General features: G+C 40.6%; 4 non-coding genes and 7 pseudogenes across 4 annotated transcripts; all 11 read right to left on the bottom strand.

The window, feature by feature from the left end:
* Positions 1 to 4,055: 4,055 nt before the first annotated feature.
* LOC132297429 (5S ribosomal RNA) lies at positions 4,056 to 4,174 on the bottom strand (annotated as a pseudogene).
* Positions 4,175 to 4,586: 412 nt separating this feature from the next.
* Positions 4,587 to 4,705, bottom strand: LOC132297463 (5S ribosomal RNA; annotated as a pseudogene).
* A 147-nt stretch (positions 4,706 to 4,852) lies between these two features.
* On the bottom strand, positions 4,853 to 4,971 carry LOC132297297 (5S ribosomal RNA). The gene has a single exon (XR_009479159.1). It is a non-coding gene; the product is annotated as a 5S ribosomal RNA (ribosomal RNA).
* Positions 4,972 to 5,118: 147 nt separating this feature from the next.
* On the bottom strand, positions 5,119 to 5,252 carry LOC132297486 (5S ribosomal RNA; annotated as a pseudogene).
* Positions 5,253 to 5,397: 145 nt separating this feature from the next.
* LOC132297471 (5S ribosomal RNA) lies at positions 5,398 to 5,515 on the bottom strand (annotated as a pseudogene).
* Positions 5,516 to 5,663: 148 nt separating this feature from the next.
* Positions 5,664 to 5,782, bottom strand: LOC132297360 (5S ribosomal RNA). The gene has a single exon (XR_009479217.1). It is a non-coding gene; the product is annotated as a 5S ribosomal RNA (ribosomal RNA).
* A 414-nt stretch (positions 5,783 to 6,196) lies between these two features.
* Positions 6,197 to 6,315, bottom strand: LOC132297442 (5S ribosomal RNA; annotated as a pseudogene).
* Positions 6,316 to 6,463: 148 nt separating this feature from the next.
* LOC132297406 (5S ribosomal RNA) lies at positions 6,464 to 6,581 on the bottom strand (annotated as a pseudogene).
* A 419-nt stretch (positions 6,582 to 7,000) lies between these two features.
* LOC132297350 (5S ribosomal RNA) lies at positions 7,001 to 7,119 on the bottom strand. The gene has a single exon (XR_009479208.1). It is a non-coding gene; the product is annotated as a 5S ribosomal RNA (ribosomal RNA).
* Positions 7,120 to 7,539: 420 nt separating this feature from the next.
* LOC132297435 (5S ribosomal RNA) lies at positions 7,540 to 7,658 on the bottom strand (annotated as a pseudogene).
* A 147-nt stretch (positions 7,659 to 7,805) lies between these two features.
* LOC132297336 (5S ribosomal RNA) lies at positions 7,806 to 7,924 on the bottom strand. Its single transcript, XR_009479196.1, has one exon. It is a non-coding gene; the product is annotated as a 5S ribosomal RNA (ribosomal RNA).
* Positions 7,925 to 16,124: the final 8,200 nt, after the last annotated feature.

The raw sequence follows: 16,124 nt of genomic DNA, 5'->3' as shown, positions 1-16,124 counted from the left end.
AACCCAGTGTGTCCTATGATGACCCGAAACGGATCCAAGAATGCGGAAGCAAGAAACAAGACAATTATGATGGCCCTGGTTTTTAGGCTAATGCGTCCTATAACAAACCGAACGTAAATCCAATGATGAGTCCCGAATACAGAAACAAAAGGTGTAACAATGGTCTCTAGAGATACTACACATTTATAAAACACCAATGTGATCCTCAATGAGATCACAAAACCCTCAGAATGCGAATACGAAAACGACATCTTAAAAATGGACAAGAATGAACCTAGGGGAAAAATGGTCATTTCATAGATAAATGGATGCTACCAAGCATACCATTGGAAAGACAACGAAAAATTAATAAAAATGGACTCAATAATGACTTGATTTGGAGTTTGAACGAAGAAGATATCAAGTCTTGAAGTTAAGGAAAGAAAACCCATTTTCTGGTTCAAACCAAATCCTAACACTACCTCACTAAAACTTGAATAACTTGAGCTACAAATGGAATCTTAAGCTCTAATTAGTACCATTGGAAAGCTTATTTTGACACGGTCAGTTTAGACTCAAGAACGGACCAATTCAAGGCTGAAACGAGTGAGATATAGCCCTCTGAATGAAGATGTTTGGAGTAGGAGGCCATGCACAGACCCATGTGGGTGCCCGCCAAAATCCCGTGGGGGCTCACTAAATGCAGCAGATCCTAGCGGGCGCTCGCCAAAATTTCGCAGGGGCCCACCAAATGCAGCAGTGGCATGGATACTGGAACCCCAAAATGTAGAAACAAGGTAAAAAAGACAAATCTTAAGAACAAGCCAACATGAATGATCATTTAAAAGTGTGTGCAACATACGTATGAGTGAGCTTTAATCAACAAAAAGAAATTAAGCAAAGGATGGCTTTAAGGCCTCATGGCATGTCATTTACAAATTAGGTTCAATCCTTGAAATTCCATGTATTCTATAAACAACTATGAAGTTAAACCAACATACATGTCATATAAGTGTCTTTGGCCCTTGGCCTTATTACATATACATCCAAAGAGTTTCAAAAGGTGAACTTAAGTGCACATTACATAGTTTAGACAACAAATACAAGTTTTGACATAAAGGCCTACAAATGGTATTTCAAGCCATCTTTTATAAGAATTGAAACCTTCTAGTCTACAATCATCCATGCAATGGTGAACATCACGAACCAAGTCTTTGTACCGGCACAAAACCTCCAGTAACTTCGGGGTGAGTAAACAAGTTTACTCGTAGGGAATGAGCATGCATAGACTTAATTTCTTTAAAGATTTTTATGATAACTAGAAACAATTCAAAAGGATCATGCCACCTAACGTCTATGTCAATGGTGAGACTCAGGGATCATCCTAGGCTACTTCAAAGCATTCCAAGCATAAACTATAATATTTATGTAATTAAACAATATATAAGCATGCTATACAATGCAACAAGATACAGATTCCCAAGGTCATCAACTTGAAATCTAAAGTATAAAAACCACTAAATATAACCATTTAGCATAATTAGAATTTCAAATACAATGCATCAAGACATAGATTCTCAAAGCTATCAACTTGAAATCTAAGATACGAAAACAACCAAGGGGGTCATGCCACCTAGCATCTATGTTCCAAATGAGTCTAAGGAATCGTCCTAGGCTACATTAGAACAACAAAACACAAATCACAATATTGATGCAATTTAACCAACGTTGGAACTTCCAATACAACGCATAAAGCATGAATTCTCAAAGTTAACACCTTGAGACTTAAAACGGGAAATCAAATAAGGAACAACAAGTTACAACATCATCTAGTTATAAACTTGGAATTGAAATGCGAAATCAAACAAGGTGGATACTTAGACATCACGCCAGATTAGACCGACACCATAGTTACTTTAAGGTTATTAGCCCACGGGTAACCGCCCATGTGCGCACTAGACTATAGAGGGACATTCCCTCGTACTAGAATCATGTCATAGCCGTAGTCAAACAACGACATCCCCAAGTTTCCAAAATCAACAAGTTGTGCAACAACATATATAGCAACATGTATATACAAGATAATCAACTATCTACCACGCACAACCAAATTTGGAAACACATACAATACATGCTCTAAGTCCACAACTACTATGGCATGAAAGATGTCAAGATCAAAGTGTGTAACTCATTACACAAGGCAACAATATAATCCATAAGGAGAACATGCTCTCATGAATATAAATATAACAATAATGTTATCCTATGCTCAAAACATAACTAAGTGATATACAACAAGTCCAAGTCCATGATTTGAATATAGAAACAACTTCTAAAACACAATTAGATCCATAGAGCCATTAGATAGAATTTAATTAAACAAAAATAATTAAATTCTCTAGATTTCAAATCAAATTCAAATAACCTCAAATTTTTATATGTTAAACAACATAGCATGCTCATTACATATATCAAATCAAAAGAGCAAAATGAGCAAGACATCATCATGTAGAATTTAATTAATTTAAATTAATTAAATCTCTAATTTTCAAAAGTCATTCAAATGACCCCAAATTAATATATATTAAGCACTAAGTCATGGTCACACCATATCTTAAGTTTAAAATGGAATACAAGTAAAACACAATTTTCTAGAATTTAAATTAAATTAATTCATTTAATCTCTAGATTTGAAAACTCATCTAAATCATCTCAAATTAATATATACCAAAGATCAAGCTATGGCTATGCCATAAACCAAGTCTAAAATGAGTTATAAGCAACTATGATACATTATTTATTTCTCAAATTAACAAAAAAAACATGCTTACAACTTATATATTCATACAAAAGCAAATAAAGCCACTTAGAAAATAAATTATAACACCCCCTACCTCACAAGAGGATTGTTCCTCTTGAATCCAAGGCTAGTAGTCACAAAATGGTAAACCCTTCTAGGGTTATGAAGAGGAAGATAAGGGGAACAAAAAGTATTCCCAAGGTCAAGCTTGGAAATCAATAGAAGGCCCTCAAAATCAAGGTCAAAGCTTAAGGCTTCAAGCTCCATCCATGGAGGCTAGGGTTTTCTTTACTAGAGAGGGAGGAGATAGAAATTAAGTGTGATAGAAAGTGAATGGAGGAAATAGAAATTCTCCACTCACTATATGGTCTTACACCAAGGTCAACACACACAAGTATTGGTCAATTGCACAAAAACCCCTCTTTAAAACCATAATCCAAAAGTGGCCCAAAAATAATTGCAAGACTTAATTTAGAGCGTGCACTTGTCACTCATCCAAGCATCCATTGTAGGCTTAATCCTAAGCCTACACTTGTCAACCATCCAAGCTAACAAGTGCACCAATCTTAGGTCAACAAGTGGATGAATCTCCACCCTCCATGTGTCATCATCCAAGGCATCAAAGTGTCCCCACACAAATGTCAACAAGTGGACCAATGAGAGTGTGACACTTGTCACACTTTCCAAAAATTGCAAAAAGGTCCTTTTCCAAAATATCTTCCAAATTAAATTGCAAAATGGCCCCTAAGACGAAACACAATTACTTTATTTAATTACATTAAAAATCCCATAAGTTAAGAATATTTACAAAAAGATTATGCATTCATACCCTTTACAAGAAAAGTAAACACTTAGCATGTTTTTCTACAAAACTAAAAATACACATAGTATGGAATTTAAATATCGTGGATGCATGCAAAACTAGAATCAAATCCAAACACGAAAAGTGAGGTTGTGCCAACAAAGTGACAAACAGGAAAAAGACGAAAAGTGAATAGTGTCACAAAAGTGAAAATGACTCGATCCTCAAAGGAAGTCAATAATCCAAGGAAAAGAGTTTCAGAAACCATTCTCAAGTACTCGAGATGACACCAAGAAATGAAAAACTGAACTCAGAAAAGAAAAGACAATGGAAAAAACATTTATCCGAAAAATTTGAGGAAAAAGGAAAAGAAGGAAAATGACCGGGTCATTACACGCTCGCCATAAATAAATAAAAACTAATAAAAATATACACACACATTAATGAAATTAAATTTTGAAATCGAACAAAAAAGGGGTGCAACACGAGGACTTCCCAGGGGGTCACACATCCTAGTACTACTCTCACCCAAGCACGCTTCACTGTTGAACTTTGATAGGATCCAGTGCATTAGTGCTGGCATGATCGCACCCGACAAACTCTCACCTCCATTTCCTTTTAAACCCATTCACACCCCATTCTATTGCCCTTGCCGACGCGTTCGCTTGCCATAAATAAATAGACTAATAAAAATATACACGCACATTACTGAAATTAAAAATCCGAAACTGGACAAAAAAGCGGTGGAACATGAGAACTTTCCAATGGGTCACCCATCCTAGTACTAATCTCGCCCAAGAACGTTTAACTAGGGATTTCGGAGGAATCCGGTACATTAGTGCTGGTATGATCGCACCCGATAAACTCTCGCTTCTATTTCCCTTTAAACCCATTCCTACCCCATTCTATTGCCCTTGTCGATGCGTTCACTCGCTATAAATAAATAAAATAATAAAAATATACACACACAATAATGAAATTAAAAATCTGATGCAGGACAAACAAGGGGTGCAACACGAGGACTTCCCAGGGGGTCACCTATCCAAGTACCACTCTCGCACAAGCGCGATTAACTGCGGAGTTGTGATGGGATCCGGTGCATTAGTGCTTGTATGATCGCCCTCGATAAACTCGAGCCTCCATTTCCTTTAAACCCATTCCCACCCCGTTCTATTGCCCTTGACGACACATTCACTCGCCGTAAATAAATAAACTAATAAAAATATACACACACATTAATGAAATTAAAATTTTCGAAACCGGACAAAAAAGTGGTGCAACACGAGGACTTCCCAAGGGGTCTCCCGTCCTAGTACTACTCTCGCCCAAGCACGCTTCACTGCGGAGTTCTGATGGGATCCGGTGCATTAGTGCTGCTATGATCGCCCTAGACAAACTCTCGCCTCCATTTCCCTTTAAACGCATTCCCACCCCATTCTATTGCCCTTCCCGATGCGATTGCTCGCCATAAATAAATAGACCAATAAAAATATACATACACATTAATGAAATTAAAAATCCGAAACCGGACAAAAAAGGGGTGCAACATGATGACTTCCCAGGGGGTCACCCATCATACTACTACTCTCGCACTAGTACTACTCTCGCACTAGCGCTTAACTACGGTGTTCTGATGGGATCCGGTGCATTAGTGCTGGTATGATCGCACCTTACAAACTCTCACCTCCGTTACCCTTTAAACCCATACCCACCCCTTTCTATTGCCCTTGCCGACGCGTTCCCTCGCCATAAATAAATAAACTAATAAAAATATACACACATTAATAAAACTAAAAATTTGAAATCGGACAAAAAAGGGGTGCAACACGAGGACTTCCCAGGGGGTTTACATCCTAGTACTACTCTCGCCCAAGCGCGCTTCACAGCGGAGTTCTAACAGGATCCAGTAAATTACTGCTGGTATGATCGCACCCGATAAGCTCTTGCCTCCATTTCCCTTTAAACCCATTCCCACCCCGTTTAATAGCCCTTGCTGACTCGTTCGCTCGCCATAAATAAATAAACTAATGAAAATATACACGTACATTAATGAAATTAAAAATAAAAAATCGGACAAAAAAAGTGGTGGAACACGAGGACTTCCCAGGGGGTCACCCATCGTAGTACTATTCTTGCCCAAGCGCGCTTAACTATGGAGTTCTGATGGGATCCGGAGCATTAGTGCTGGTACGATCGCACCCTACAAACTCTCACCTCCATTTCCCTTTAAACCCATTTGCACCTCGTTCTATTGCCCTTGCCAAAGCGTTCGCTCACCGGAAGTAAATAAACTAAAAAAAATATACTCACACATTAATGGAATTAAAAATCCAAAACCAAACAAAAAAAGGATGCAACATGAGGACTTCCCCGGGGCTCAGCCATCCTAATATAACACTTGCCCAAGCGCGCATAACTGCGGAGTTCTGATGGGATCCGGAGCATTTATGCTAGTACGATCGCACCCAACAAACTATCGCCTCCATTTCCCTTTAAACCCATTCCCTCCCCGTTCTGTTTCCCTTGCCGACGCGTTCGCTCGCCATAAATGAATAAACTAATAAACAAATACACACACATTAATGAAATTAAAAATCCGAAACCGGACAAAAAAAATGGTGCAACACGAGGACTTCCCAGGGGGTCGCCCACCCTAGTAGAACTCGCGCCCAAGCATGCTTAACTATAGAGTTCTGATGGGATCCGGTGCATTAGTGTTGGTATAATCAGACCCGACAAACTTTCACCTCCATTTCCCTTTTAAACCCATTCCCACCCCTTTCTTTTGCCCTTGCTGACACGTTCGCTTGCCATGAACAAATAAACAAATAAAAATATACAAATATATTAATGAAATTAAAAATCCGAAATCAGACAAAAAAGGGGTGCAACACGAGCAGTTCCAGGGGGTCACCCATCCTAGTACTACTCTCGCCCAAGCGTGCTTCACTATGGAGTTCTAATGGGAACCGGTGCATTAGTGCTGGTATGATCGCACCGGACAAACTCTCAACTCCATTTCTCTTTAAACCAATTCCCACCCCGTTCTATTGCCCTTGCCGACGCATTCGCTTGCCATTAATAAATGAACGAATAAAAATATACACAGACATTAATCAAATTAAAAATCCGAAACCGGAAAAAAAAAAAAAATGGGGGAACGACAGGAGGACTTCCCAGGGGTAACCCATCCTAGTACTACTTTCGCCCAAGCGCGCTTATCTGCGGAGTTCTAATGAGATTCGGTGCATTAGTGCGCATATGATCGTAACAGACAAATTCTCGCCTCCATTTCCCTTTAAATCCATTCCCACCTCGTTCTATTGCCCTTGCAGACACGTTCGCTAGCCATAAATAAATAAACTACTAAAAATATAAATACACATTAATGAAATAAAAAATTCAAAATCGGACAAAAACGGGTGCAACACGAGGACTTCCGATGGGGTCACCCATCCAAGTAGTATTCTCGCCCAAGCACGCATCACTACGGAGTTCTGATGGGATCTGGTGCATTAGTACGGGTATGATTGCACCCAACAAACTCTCACCTCCATTTCCCTTTAAACCCATTCCCACCCCATTTTATTACCCTTGCCAACGCGTTCGCACGCCATAAATAAATAAACTTATAAAGATATACACACACATTAATGAAACTAAAAATCCAAAATTGGAAAAAAAAAAAAAAAAGGGTGCAACATGAGGACATCCCAGGGGGTCACCCATCCTAGTATTACTCTCGCCGAAGCACACTTCACCGCGGAGTTCTGAATAGATGCGGTGCATTAGTGCTGGTATGATCGCAGCTGAAAAACTCTCGCTTCCATTTCCCTTTAAACCCATTCCCACCCCATTCTATTGCCCTTGCCGACACGTTCACTCGCCACAAATAAATAAACTAATAAAAATATACACTCACATTAATGAAATTAAAAATCCGAAACTGGACAAAAAAGGTGCGCAACATGAGGACTTCTCAGGGGGTCACCCATCCTAGTACTACTCTCGTCCTAGCATGCTTAACTGCGAAGTTTTGATGGGATACAGTGCATTAGTGCTGGTATGACCGTACCCAACAAACTCTTGCCTCCATTTCCCTGTAAACCCATTCCAACCCCGTTCTATTGCCCATGCCGACACGTTCGCTCGCTATTAAAAAATAAACTAATTAAAATATACGCACACTTTAATGAAATTAAAAATCCGAAACCAAACAAAAAAAGGGTGTAGCACGAGGACTTCCCAGGGGGTCACCCATCCTAGTACTACTCTCGCCCAAGCACGCTTCACTGCGGAGTTCTGAAGGGATCCGGTGCATTAGTGTTGGTATGATCGAACCCAACAAACTCTCACCTCCTTTTCCCTCTAAACCCATTCCCACCTGATAAGCGCTGAATACTGTATATTCAAGCGCCCTAAAGTACATTAACAAAGTCCACTAATTGATTATTTTATGTAGATTAACTCCACTTGCATGTTTTTATGCATTTTCAGGTTAAAGTGCAAAAATGAAGCAAAATAATGCCTTGTGGAATTTTGAACAAAAAGGATGCCATTTCTGAATTTCTGGCAACAGTGATCCTGACTTTTGTCGCCATTTTTGACCTAGCAAACTCAAGAACTGGACTTCCCTCACAACATAAAAGATTTAGAGCTCTTAATCAGCTTTCCAAATCTTCAAACGGTTTGTCATTTGGAGCTTGGAGCAGAGAGTTATGGCCTTGTTACCAGAGGTGCGCAGAACTGCCTGGCAGCAATGCAATTCTGCCTTGATCTTCATTTTCGACCAACCAGACTTGAGAATTGGGTCTTCATCAAAACATGAAATTTTTAAAGCACTGAATCGGCTCTCCAAATCTTCAAACAGGTCATCATTCGGAGTTCGGGGCACAAAGTTATAGCAGTTTTACCAAAATAGGTCAGCGCTGAGCAAGAGGAGCATGTTGCACATTGCACTAAGTTAGAGTGCTCGAGATCACTTTTCGAGTGCTCGAAAATCAGGCAGATTGCACTCGGAAATGGCTCAATTTCGGCCACTTGCACATTGGTTTCCTCAATGCCATCTTCCTTCTTTATGAAGTGGTTGGAGGTGTTCCTTGGAGGAGAGAGAGAGGGTGTTGTTGGAGAATAAAAAGCTACCAAAGGCCACACATTTGCTATCTTTGATTTTAGCAAGATTAGAGGAGAGAGAAGAGAGCAAGGAGGAGGGTGTTCTTGAGTGCTACAGTAGGAGCACGAAAATGGAGTCTTGGATGGAGCTTCTTCCTTCTTCTAGCTTAGCAATGGGTAACTAATTCTTTCTCTAGGGAGGTGATGAAGTCCCCTCCTTGTAAGCATGTCCTAGGATAGTCTATTTTGGGGATTTGCCATGTATATTTTATGGTCTTTTCATAACCAAGAGCACCTCATTTGTTGTAATGAATGTTGATACATGTATGGATGATTTCTTTAAGTTGATTATCTTGTCTTAGATGATGTCTTAGAGTAATCATATTGCTTGAGTTTTTCATGGTGAGAGTGGAAGCAAGGTTATGAAATGGTTTCATGGCATGTTGATAGGTGACTTTGATAGACCATTGCTTAGGAAATCCTTTGATGGTGTATGCTTAATCTCTAACTCCATGTGCTTTATCATTTTGTCAAAAACTTGATAGTCTCTCATTTAAGTAAATGTGTATAAGCTACACCTTAGTTAGGTAGTCTAAGCATGTTTATCTTTTGATGGATTATACTTGTTTGAGACCTAATGTACCTCTTGATTACTTATTTGGCAATCATGTGTTGCTATGTAAGTCTTGACCATCATATGTTGTTTTTCCCCCAATTTAGGTCTAATCTAGCATATGTATAGGGATGGAGGCGGATTCACTTCCCTAGTCTCCTCTTCTTAATCTTTTCATCCTAAATTCCTTGCAAATTAGTGTTTTATGCACTTTGAATTCCTAATTTAAGTGACAACAAACAAAACCTCTATGAACACCCCTTTATCAGCCTAAGAATGACTCTAAACACTTAGGTTGCCTTAGACTAGCGCAGTCCCAGTGGTTCGACTTACCCGACCAATAGCCCTATTTTACAATGATTCGTGCTATTGCGAAGAGGGTTGATTTATAATTGATTTCGACCGTCGATCAATTTTTGGTGCCGTTGCCGGGGATTTGCAAACGGTTTAGCAACCAAAGTTTAGGGTTAAATTTAGTTTGATTGTGCATACTGTGTCTTGTGAATATTCCTTGTGTGTTTTGATCATCTTCGTGTTGCAAGATTCTAGGGACTCGAAGCTCGCCGTGGGATTGCTAGCAAATTGTAAGTCTAGAGGACCCCAGGTAAGTCTCGTGACTTCTAGTTTCAAATTGTGAATATCGTGCATGTGTTAAGCCTAGAAGTAGATAAATTGCAAGCCCTTGTCGAGGCTATTTTAATTGTGTATTTTCAATTCCAAGCATCGGTCCTTGTCGTGGCCATTTATTTTCTGTCTTGATAATTGAGGAGAAAGGGAACATCGTATGTGGAGTTGATGATAAAGATTTGTTGTGATGATGTTGTTGTGAATTGTTGATGTTTGGCCGGAGGTCACTCTCTCTACCCACACTTGACTCGCCTATTGATATAAATTCACTTGAAAGAACTCTTAGACGGAACCTTAGGGAACCCACTCTTACAAGGGACCTTGAAACTGAATTCAATATAATGGGGGATAACGTAGGAAATCCGGGGAATGAAAGGGCTGAAATTCCTAATGTAGAACCAATGACTCTTAGAGATCATTTCATTCCTACCACCTATGCTTCTCCTTCTTGTATAGTGATGCCAAACATCGATGCAGCTCAATATAAGATCAAGTCTAGTACCATTCAAATGCTTCCATCATTTCATGGCTTTGATAATGCAGATCCATATAAGCATCTTGATGAGTTCCTTGAAATCTGTTCGACCATTCGGTTGAGAGGTTTTCCGGACAATGCACTTCATCTCCATCTTTTCCCATTCTCCCTGAAGGATAGGGCAAAATATTGGTTGAACTCCCTCGGTCCCAACTCTATTACTTCTTGGGCTCAATTGCAACAAGAATTTCTTAAGAAGTATTATCCGGTGAGTAAAACCAACCAAATGAGGCGTTCCATTCTAAGCTTTTCTCAAGTTGATGGAGAACAACTCCATGAGACTTGGGAAAGGCTACAAGATCTTCTTCGAAAATGTCCTCATCATTTGATCCCAAAATGGCAATTAGTGTAAGCTTTCATTGCTGGCTTGACCGAAACCCATAGATTCATGGTTGATTCTTCTTGTGGTGGGATGTTCATGTCCAAGAATGCAGATGAGGCTTGGACCTTACTTGAGAATTTGAGTGAAAATTCACTTCAACACAATTCTCGTAGGGCTCCAACCGCAACCACTCCAAACAACACCAACCCTTGTCAACCAAAGTCAATAAGGGAGGAATCATCTCAAGTGGATGCCATCGCTCATAAATTCTACCAATTGATGGCACCACATCTTCCCCCTTCATTGTCTCAAAATTTGGCAAGTTCAGTTTGTGCCTCATGTACTAGTCCATTCCATCTCTCGGAAGATTGCCCCACACCGAAGCAATTTCCCAATCCCAACCAAGAGCAAGCTAATGCCATGTTCTCGCGGACCGGGAACAATCCATATTCCAACACCTACAATCCGGGTTGGCGAGATCATCCGAATTTCTCGTGGCAGCAACAAGCCCCACAAAATTCCCAATTCCAAAACCAAGGGCGGCAAAATCAGACCTCTTCTCAATTTCAAGGTAGACCTTTCCAAGCCTCTTCAAGCTACCGTCCTCCTTACAATCCAAATGTCTCCAATCAACCTCCTGTGTGTCCAACTGACGAGATAGTAGCTGCAAATAAGCAAATGATGGAATCATTAAATAAGCAAATAATGGATGCCAACAAGCAACTCTTGACATCCTTGCAGCCTACTCTCCAAATGGTTCACTCTCATACTCAATCCATAGCTAATCTCGAAAATCAAGTGGGCTAAATAGCTAAATCGGTGAATAAATTGCTTCAAAAGGACAAGGGCAAGCTTCCCTCTTAACCTTTTGAAAATCCTAGAGGAATGCATGTGATTGACGAAACCCCTCCTCCGAGTGGGCCGACTCATGAACAAGTTCAAGCTATCACCACCCTTCGGAGTGGTAGAGTGGTTGACAACAAGGTCGATGGACACAAAAGTGAGGAAGTTTCTCCTTTGAAAAATCCAAATTCAAGCTCTTCTAATCCAAATTCTTGTCCAAATACCATTCACGGAAATCCCACACATGTCACCCCAAATGTGGAAACTACTTATGAGCCAAAAGTTCCGTTTCCTCAACGTCTTTAAGAGTCGACACATTTTGGGAACAAGAATTGTAAAATTCAAGACATGTGGGAAGTTTTCAAGCAAGTGAAGATTAACTTGCCCCTCTTGGATGCTATCAAGCAAATCCCTCCCTATGCGAAATTTCTCAAAGATTTGTGCACTCAAAAGCGCACTTCTAAAAATCATTTGCCAAAAAAAGTGAGGTTGACTGAAAATGTTAGTGCTATCATTCAGCACAGCACTCCTCCGAAGTATAAGGATCCGGGTGCCCCCACAATCTCTTGCGTCATTGGTGACAACAAAATCGAGAGGGCCCTCCTTGACCTAGGAGCTAGTGTGAATTTAATTCCATACTCAGTCTACCTACAACTTGGTTTGGGAGATCTTAAGCCGACTTCCGTGGTTTTGCAACTTGCCGATAGATCGGTCAAGCATCCACGGGGTATTCTCGAGGACGTTATCATCAAAGTGGACAAATTCTACTTCCCGGTAGATTTTGTGGTTCTTGATACGGAACCGGTCCATGACCCAAAAAAGCATATTCCCGTGATCCTTGGTAGGCCATTTTTAGCCACGGCTAATGCATCAATTAATTGCCGAACCGGGGTGATGGACATTGCTTTTGGAAACATGCAAGTCAAACTCCACATCTTTCATGCAACTCAACATCCCTCCAATGAGGATAATTGTTTTCTTGTGGATGTTATTGATGAAGTGGTCGAAGAATCTCTCCCCTTCATTCTAAGCAAAGATCCTCTTGAAACTTGCATGTCCCATTTTGACTTCCCAAACTTTGATGTTGATCAAGCCATTCAAGAAGTCAATTTCTTGCTTGATATTAATGCTATCATGGATGTACCTCCTTGGAAAATTCCAAAAGAACCACTTCCCCAACTTTCCACCACTCCTCCGGTCCCATCATTGTTATCTCCGCCGCAACTTGAGCTTAAGCCGCTCCCGGCCCATCTCAAGTATGTGTTCCTTGGTCCAAAGCAAACCCTTCCGGTTATTATTGCCTCGGACCTTCAAAAAGACCAAGAGATCAACCTTTTAGCGGTGCTCCAAGAGCATAAAGAAGCTATTGGTTGGACAGTGGCAGATTTGAAAGGAATTGACCCCTCCATTTGTATGCATCGCATTCATATGGAGGATGATGCAAAGCCTACTAGAGAGGTCCAGCGCCGGTTAAATCCAAACATGAAGGAAGTGGTAATGAAAGAGGTGATCAAATTGCTAGATGCGGGAATCATCTATCCTATCTCTGATAGCAAGTGGGTGAGCCCCACACAAGTTGTCCCCAAGAAATCCGGGCTCACCGTTGTTGAAAATTCAGCGGGTGAGCTCGTGCCACAACGAACCACCACCGGGTGGCGTGTGTGCATTGACTATCGTAAACTCAATTCATCAACTAGGAAGGATCATTTCCCACTCCCATTTATTGATCAAATCCTAGAAAGGTTAGCCGACCAAAGCTTCTATTGTTTTCTTGATGGTTATTCCGGCTATAACCAAGTGGCAATCGCCCTCCAAGATCAAGAGAAAACAACATTCACATGTCCATTTGGTACTTTTGCCTATCGACGCATGCCTTTTGGTCTATGCAATGCACCAGCAACGTTCCAAAGGTGCATGATGTCCATATTCTCCGATATGGTTGAAAGGTTCTTGGAAGTTTTCATGGACGATTTTTCCGTATTTGGCTCCTCCTTTGACTCGTGTCTCAAAAATTTATCTCTTGTGCTCCAAAGATGCAAAGAGACGAATCTCATTCTAAGTTGGGAGAAAAGCCACTTCATGGTCCAAGAAGGCATTGTCTTAGGACATGTCATTTCTAAGCGGGGAATCGAGGTAGACAAGGCAAAAGTTGAGTTAATCTCTAATCTTCCTCCTCCGAATTCCGTCCGTCAAATCCGTTTTTTTCTTGGCCATGCCGGATTCTATCGTCGTTTCATCAAAGATTTTAGCAAAATCTCACGGCCCTTGTGTAATCTCTTAGCCAAGGATGTTCCGTTCAATTTTGATGACGCTTGCATGGAAGCTTTCATCAAACTTCGCATTCTCCTCTCCTCCGCCCCAATCATGAAACCCCCTAATTGGTCTCTTCCTTTTGAGATCATGTGTGATGCATCCGACTATGCATTAGGGGTGGTTTTGGGCCAACGTGTGGATAAACTTCCGCATGTCATTTATTATGCTAGCAAAACTCTCTGCGATGCCCAACTGAACTACACCACCACTGAAAAAGAATTGCTAGCTGTGGTGTACGCCTTGGATAAATTTCGCTCTTATCTTCTTGGCTCCAAGGTCATCGTCTTTTCAGATCATGCCGCTCTTAGGCATTTGTTAGCGAAAAAAGAGACAAAACCCCGTTTAATTCGATGGATCCTCTTACTTCAAGAGTTTGACATTGACATCCGGGACAAAAAAGGGACTGATAATGTTGTCACCGATCATCTCTCTCGCTTACTTATTGAGAAATCTTCAGAATTCGCAGCCATCCGTGATTCCTTTCCGGATGAGCAACTTCTTCAAGTTTCACATTCTACTCTTCCATGGTTTGCAGATATTGTCAATTATCTTGCAGTTGGCAAAATTCCAGCTCATTGGTCCAAATAAGAGAGGGACCGGTTTTTCTCCTAAGTCAAGCATTTCTTTTGGGAAGATCCGGAACTATTCAAGTATTGCCCGGACCAAATCATACGGTGATGCATTCCTGAAACCGAGGCCACAAGCATTCTAAATTTTTGCCATACTCTTGCTTGTGGAGGCCATTTTAGTGCCAAAAAGACCACTAACAAAGTTCTTCAAAGTGGGTTCTTTTGGCCTACCTTGTTTCGGGATGCATACAATTTTTGCAAATCGTGTGAACGATGTCAAAAACTTGGATCCATGTCCCGAAGAGACATGATGCCCCTCACCAACATTTTAATTGTTGAAATTTTTGATGTGTGGGGGATTGACTTCATGGGACCATTTCCATCTTCTTATAGCTATGAGTACATCCTTGTAGCGGTGGATTATGTGTCTAAATGGGTTGAAGCCGAGGCTACCAAAACCGATGATCATAAAGTCGTGATCCATTTCATTCAGTCTCACATCTTTAGTCGTTTTGGTACGCCCCGAGCAATCATTAGTGATGGCGGATCTCATTTCCGAAATCGTTATCTAAAATCCGTCCTTGCTAGGTATTCCGTCATTCATAAGGTTGCTACACCTTACCACCCTCAAACGAGTGGTCAAGTAGAGATTTCTAACCGGGAGATTAAGCACATTTTGGAAAAAACGGTTAGACCGGACCGCAAAGATTGGTCAGTAAAGCTAAATGATGCGCTTTGGGCTTACCGGACAGCTTATAAGACACCCATTGGCATGTCACCATATCGACTTGTCTTTGGCAAAGCATGTCATCTCCCGGTAGAATTAGAGCACCGTGCTTATTGGGCCATAAAAAGGTTCAATTTTGATCTCAAACAAGCCGGCTCTAATCGTGCATTGCAATTAAATGAACTTGAGGAATTGCGTAATGACGCGTATGAAAGTGCAAAAATTTACAAGGCAAAGACTAAAGCTTTTCATGACAAACACATCGTCAAGAAGTCTTTTGCCCCGGGACAAAAGGTCTGGCTTTTCAATTCCCGCTTGAAACTCTTTCCCGGTAAACTCCGGTCAAGATGGGATGGTCCATACATTGTCACTACCGTCTTTCCTCATGGAGCAATCGAACTTCATGATCCTGCAAGTGGATCACTCTTCAAGGTAAACGGCCAACGGCTTAAGCCTTGCATTGACGGCACAATTCTAACCCGAAAAGTTGAGGAAGTCCTCTTGACGGATCCAATTTATGAGGATTAGTGCCTACTCTAGCTTTGTCTAGCTATCGACATTAAATTTAGCAAAGCAAGGGAATAAATTCTTTCGATGTTCCAAGCTTCCTTCTCTTTGAAATTGCTCGTGCCTTGCAAATTTTCTGGGAAACGGTTTAGAAAAGCCAAAAATTTGATTTTTCTTAGACCTTCTCAACTCTAATTTTCATTCCCGGAAGTCTCCATCGCTTTCTAGCAATTTCATTAGATTTTTCAAATGCGACTCATGTGCATATTTTCTCATTTTTACTAAAAAGTTTGAAAATTTTCTCAAAATTCTTCATGCATTTGAGATGATTAAAAAGTTGAAAAATTGCAAGGTTTCAAAACAACACTTTCAAAA

Source organism: Cornus florida, unplaced genomic scaffold (assembly GCF_030987335.1).
Source record: "Cornus florida cultivar Cherokee Brave unplaced genomic scaffold, ASM3098733v1 CherokeeBrave_3.0.0_Hap2_Chr02, whole genome shotgun sequence".
Lineage (NCBI taxonomy): Eukaryota > Viridiplantae > Streptophyta > Magnoliopsida > Cornales > Cornaceae > Cornus > Cornus florida.
Note: the sequence above shows the minus strand (reverse complement) of the source record. Positions and strands in the feature narration are given on the sequence as shown.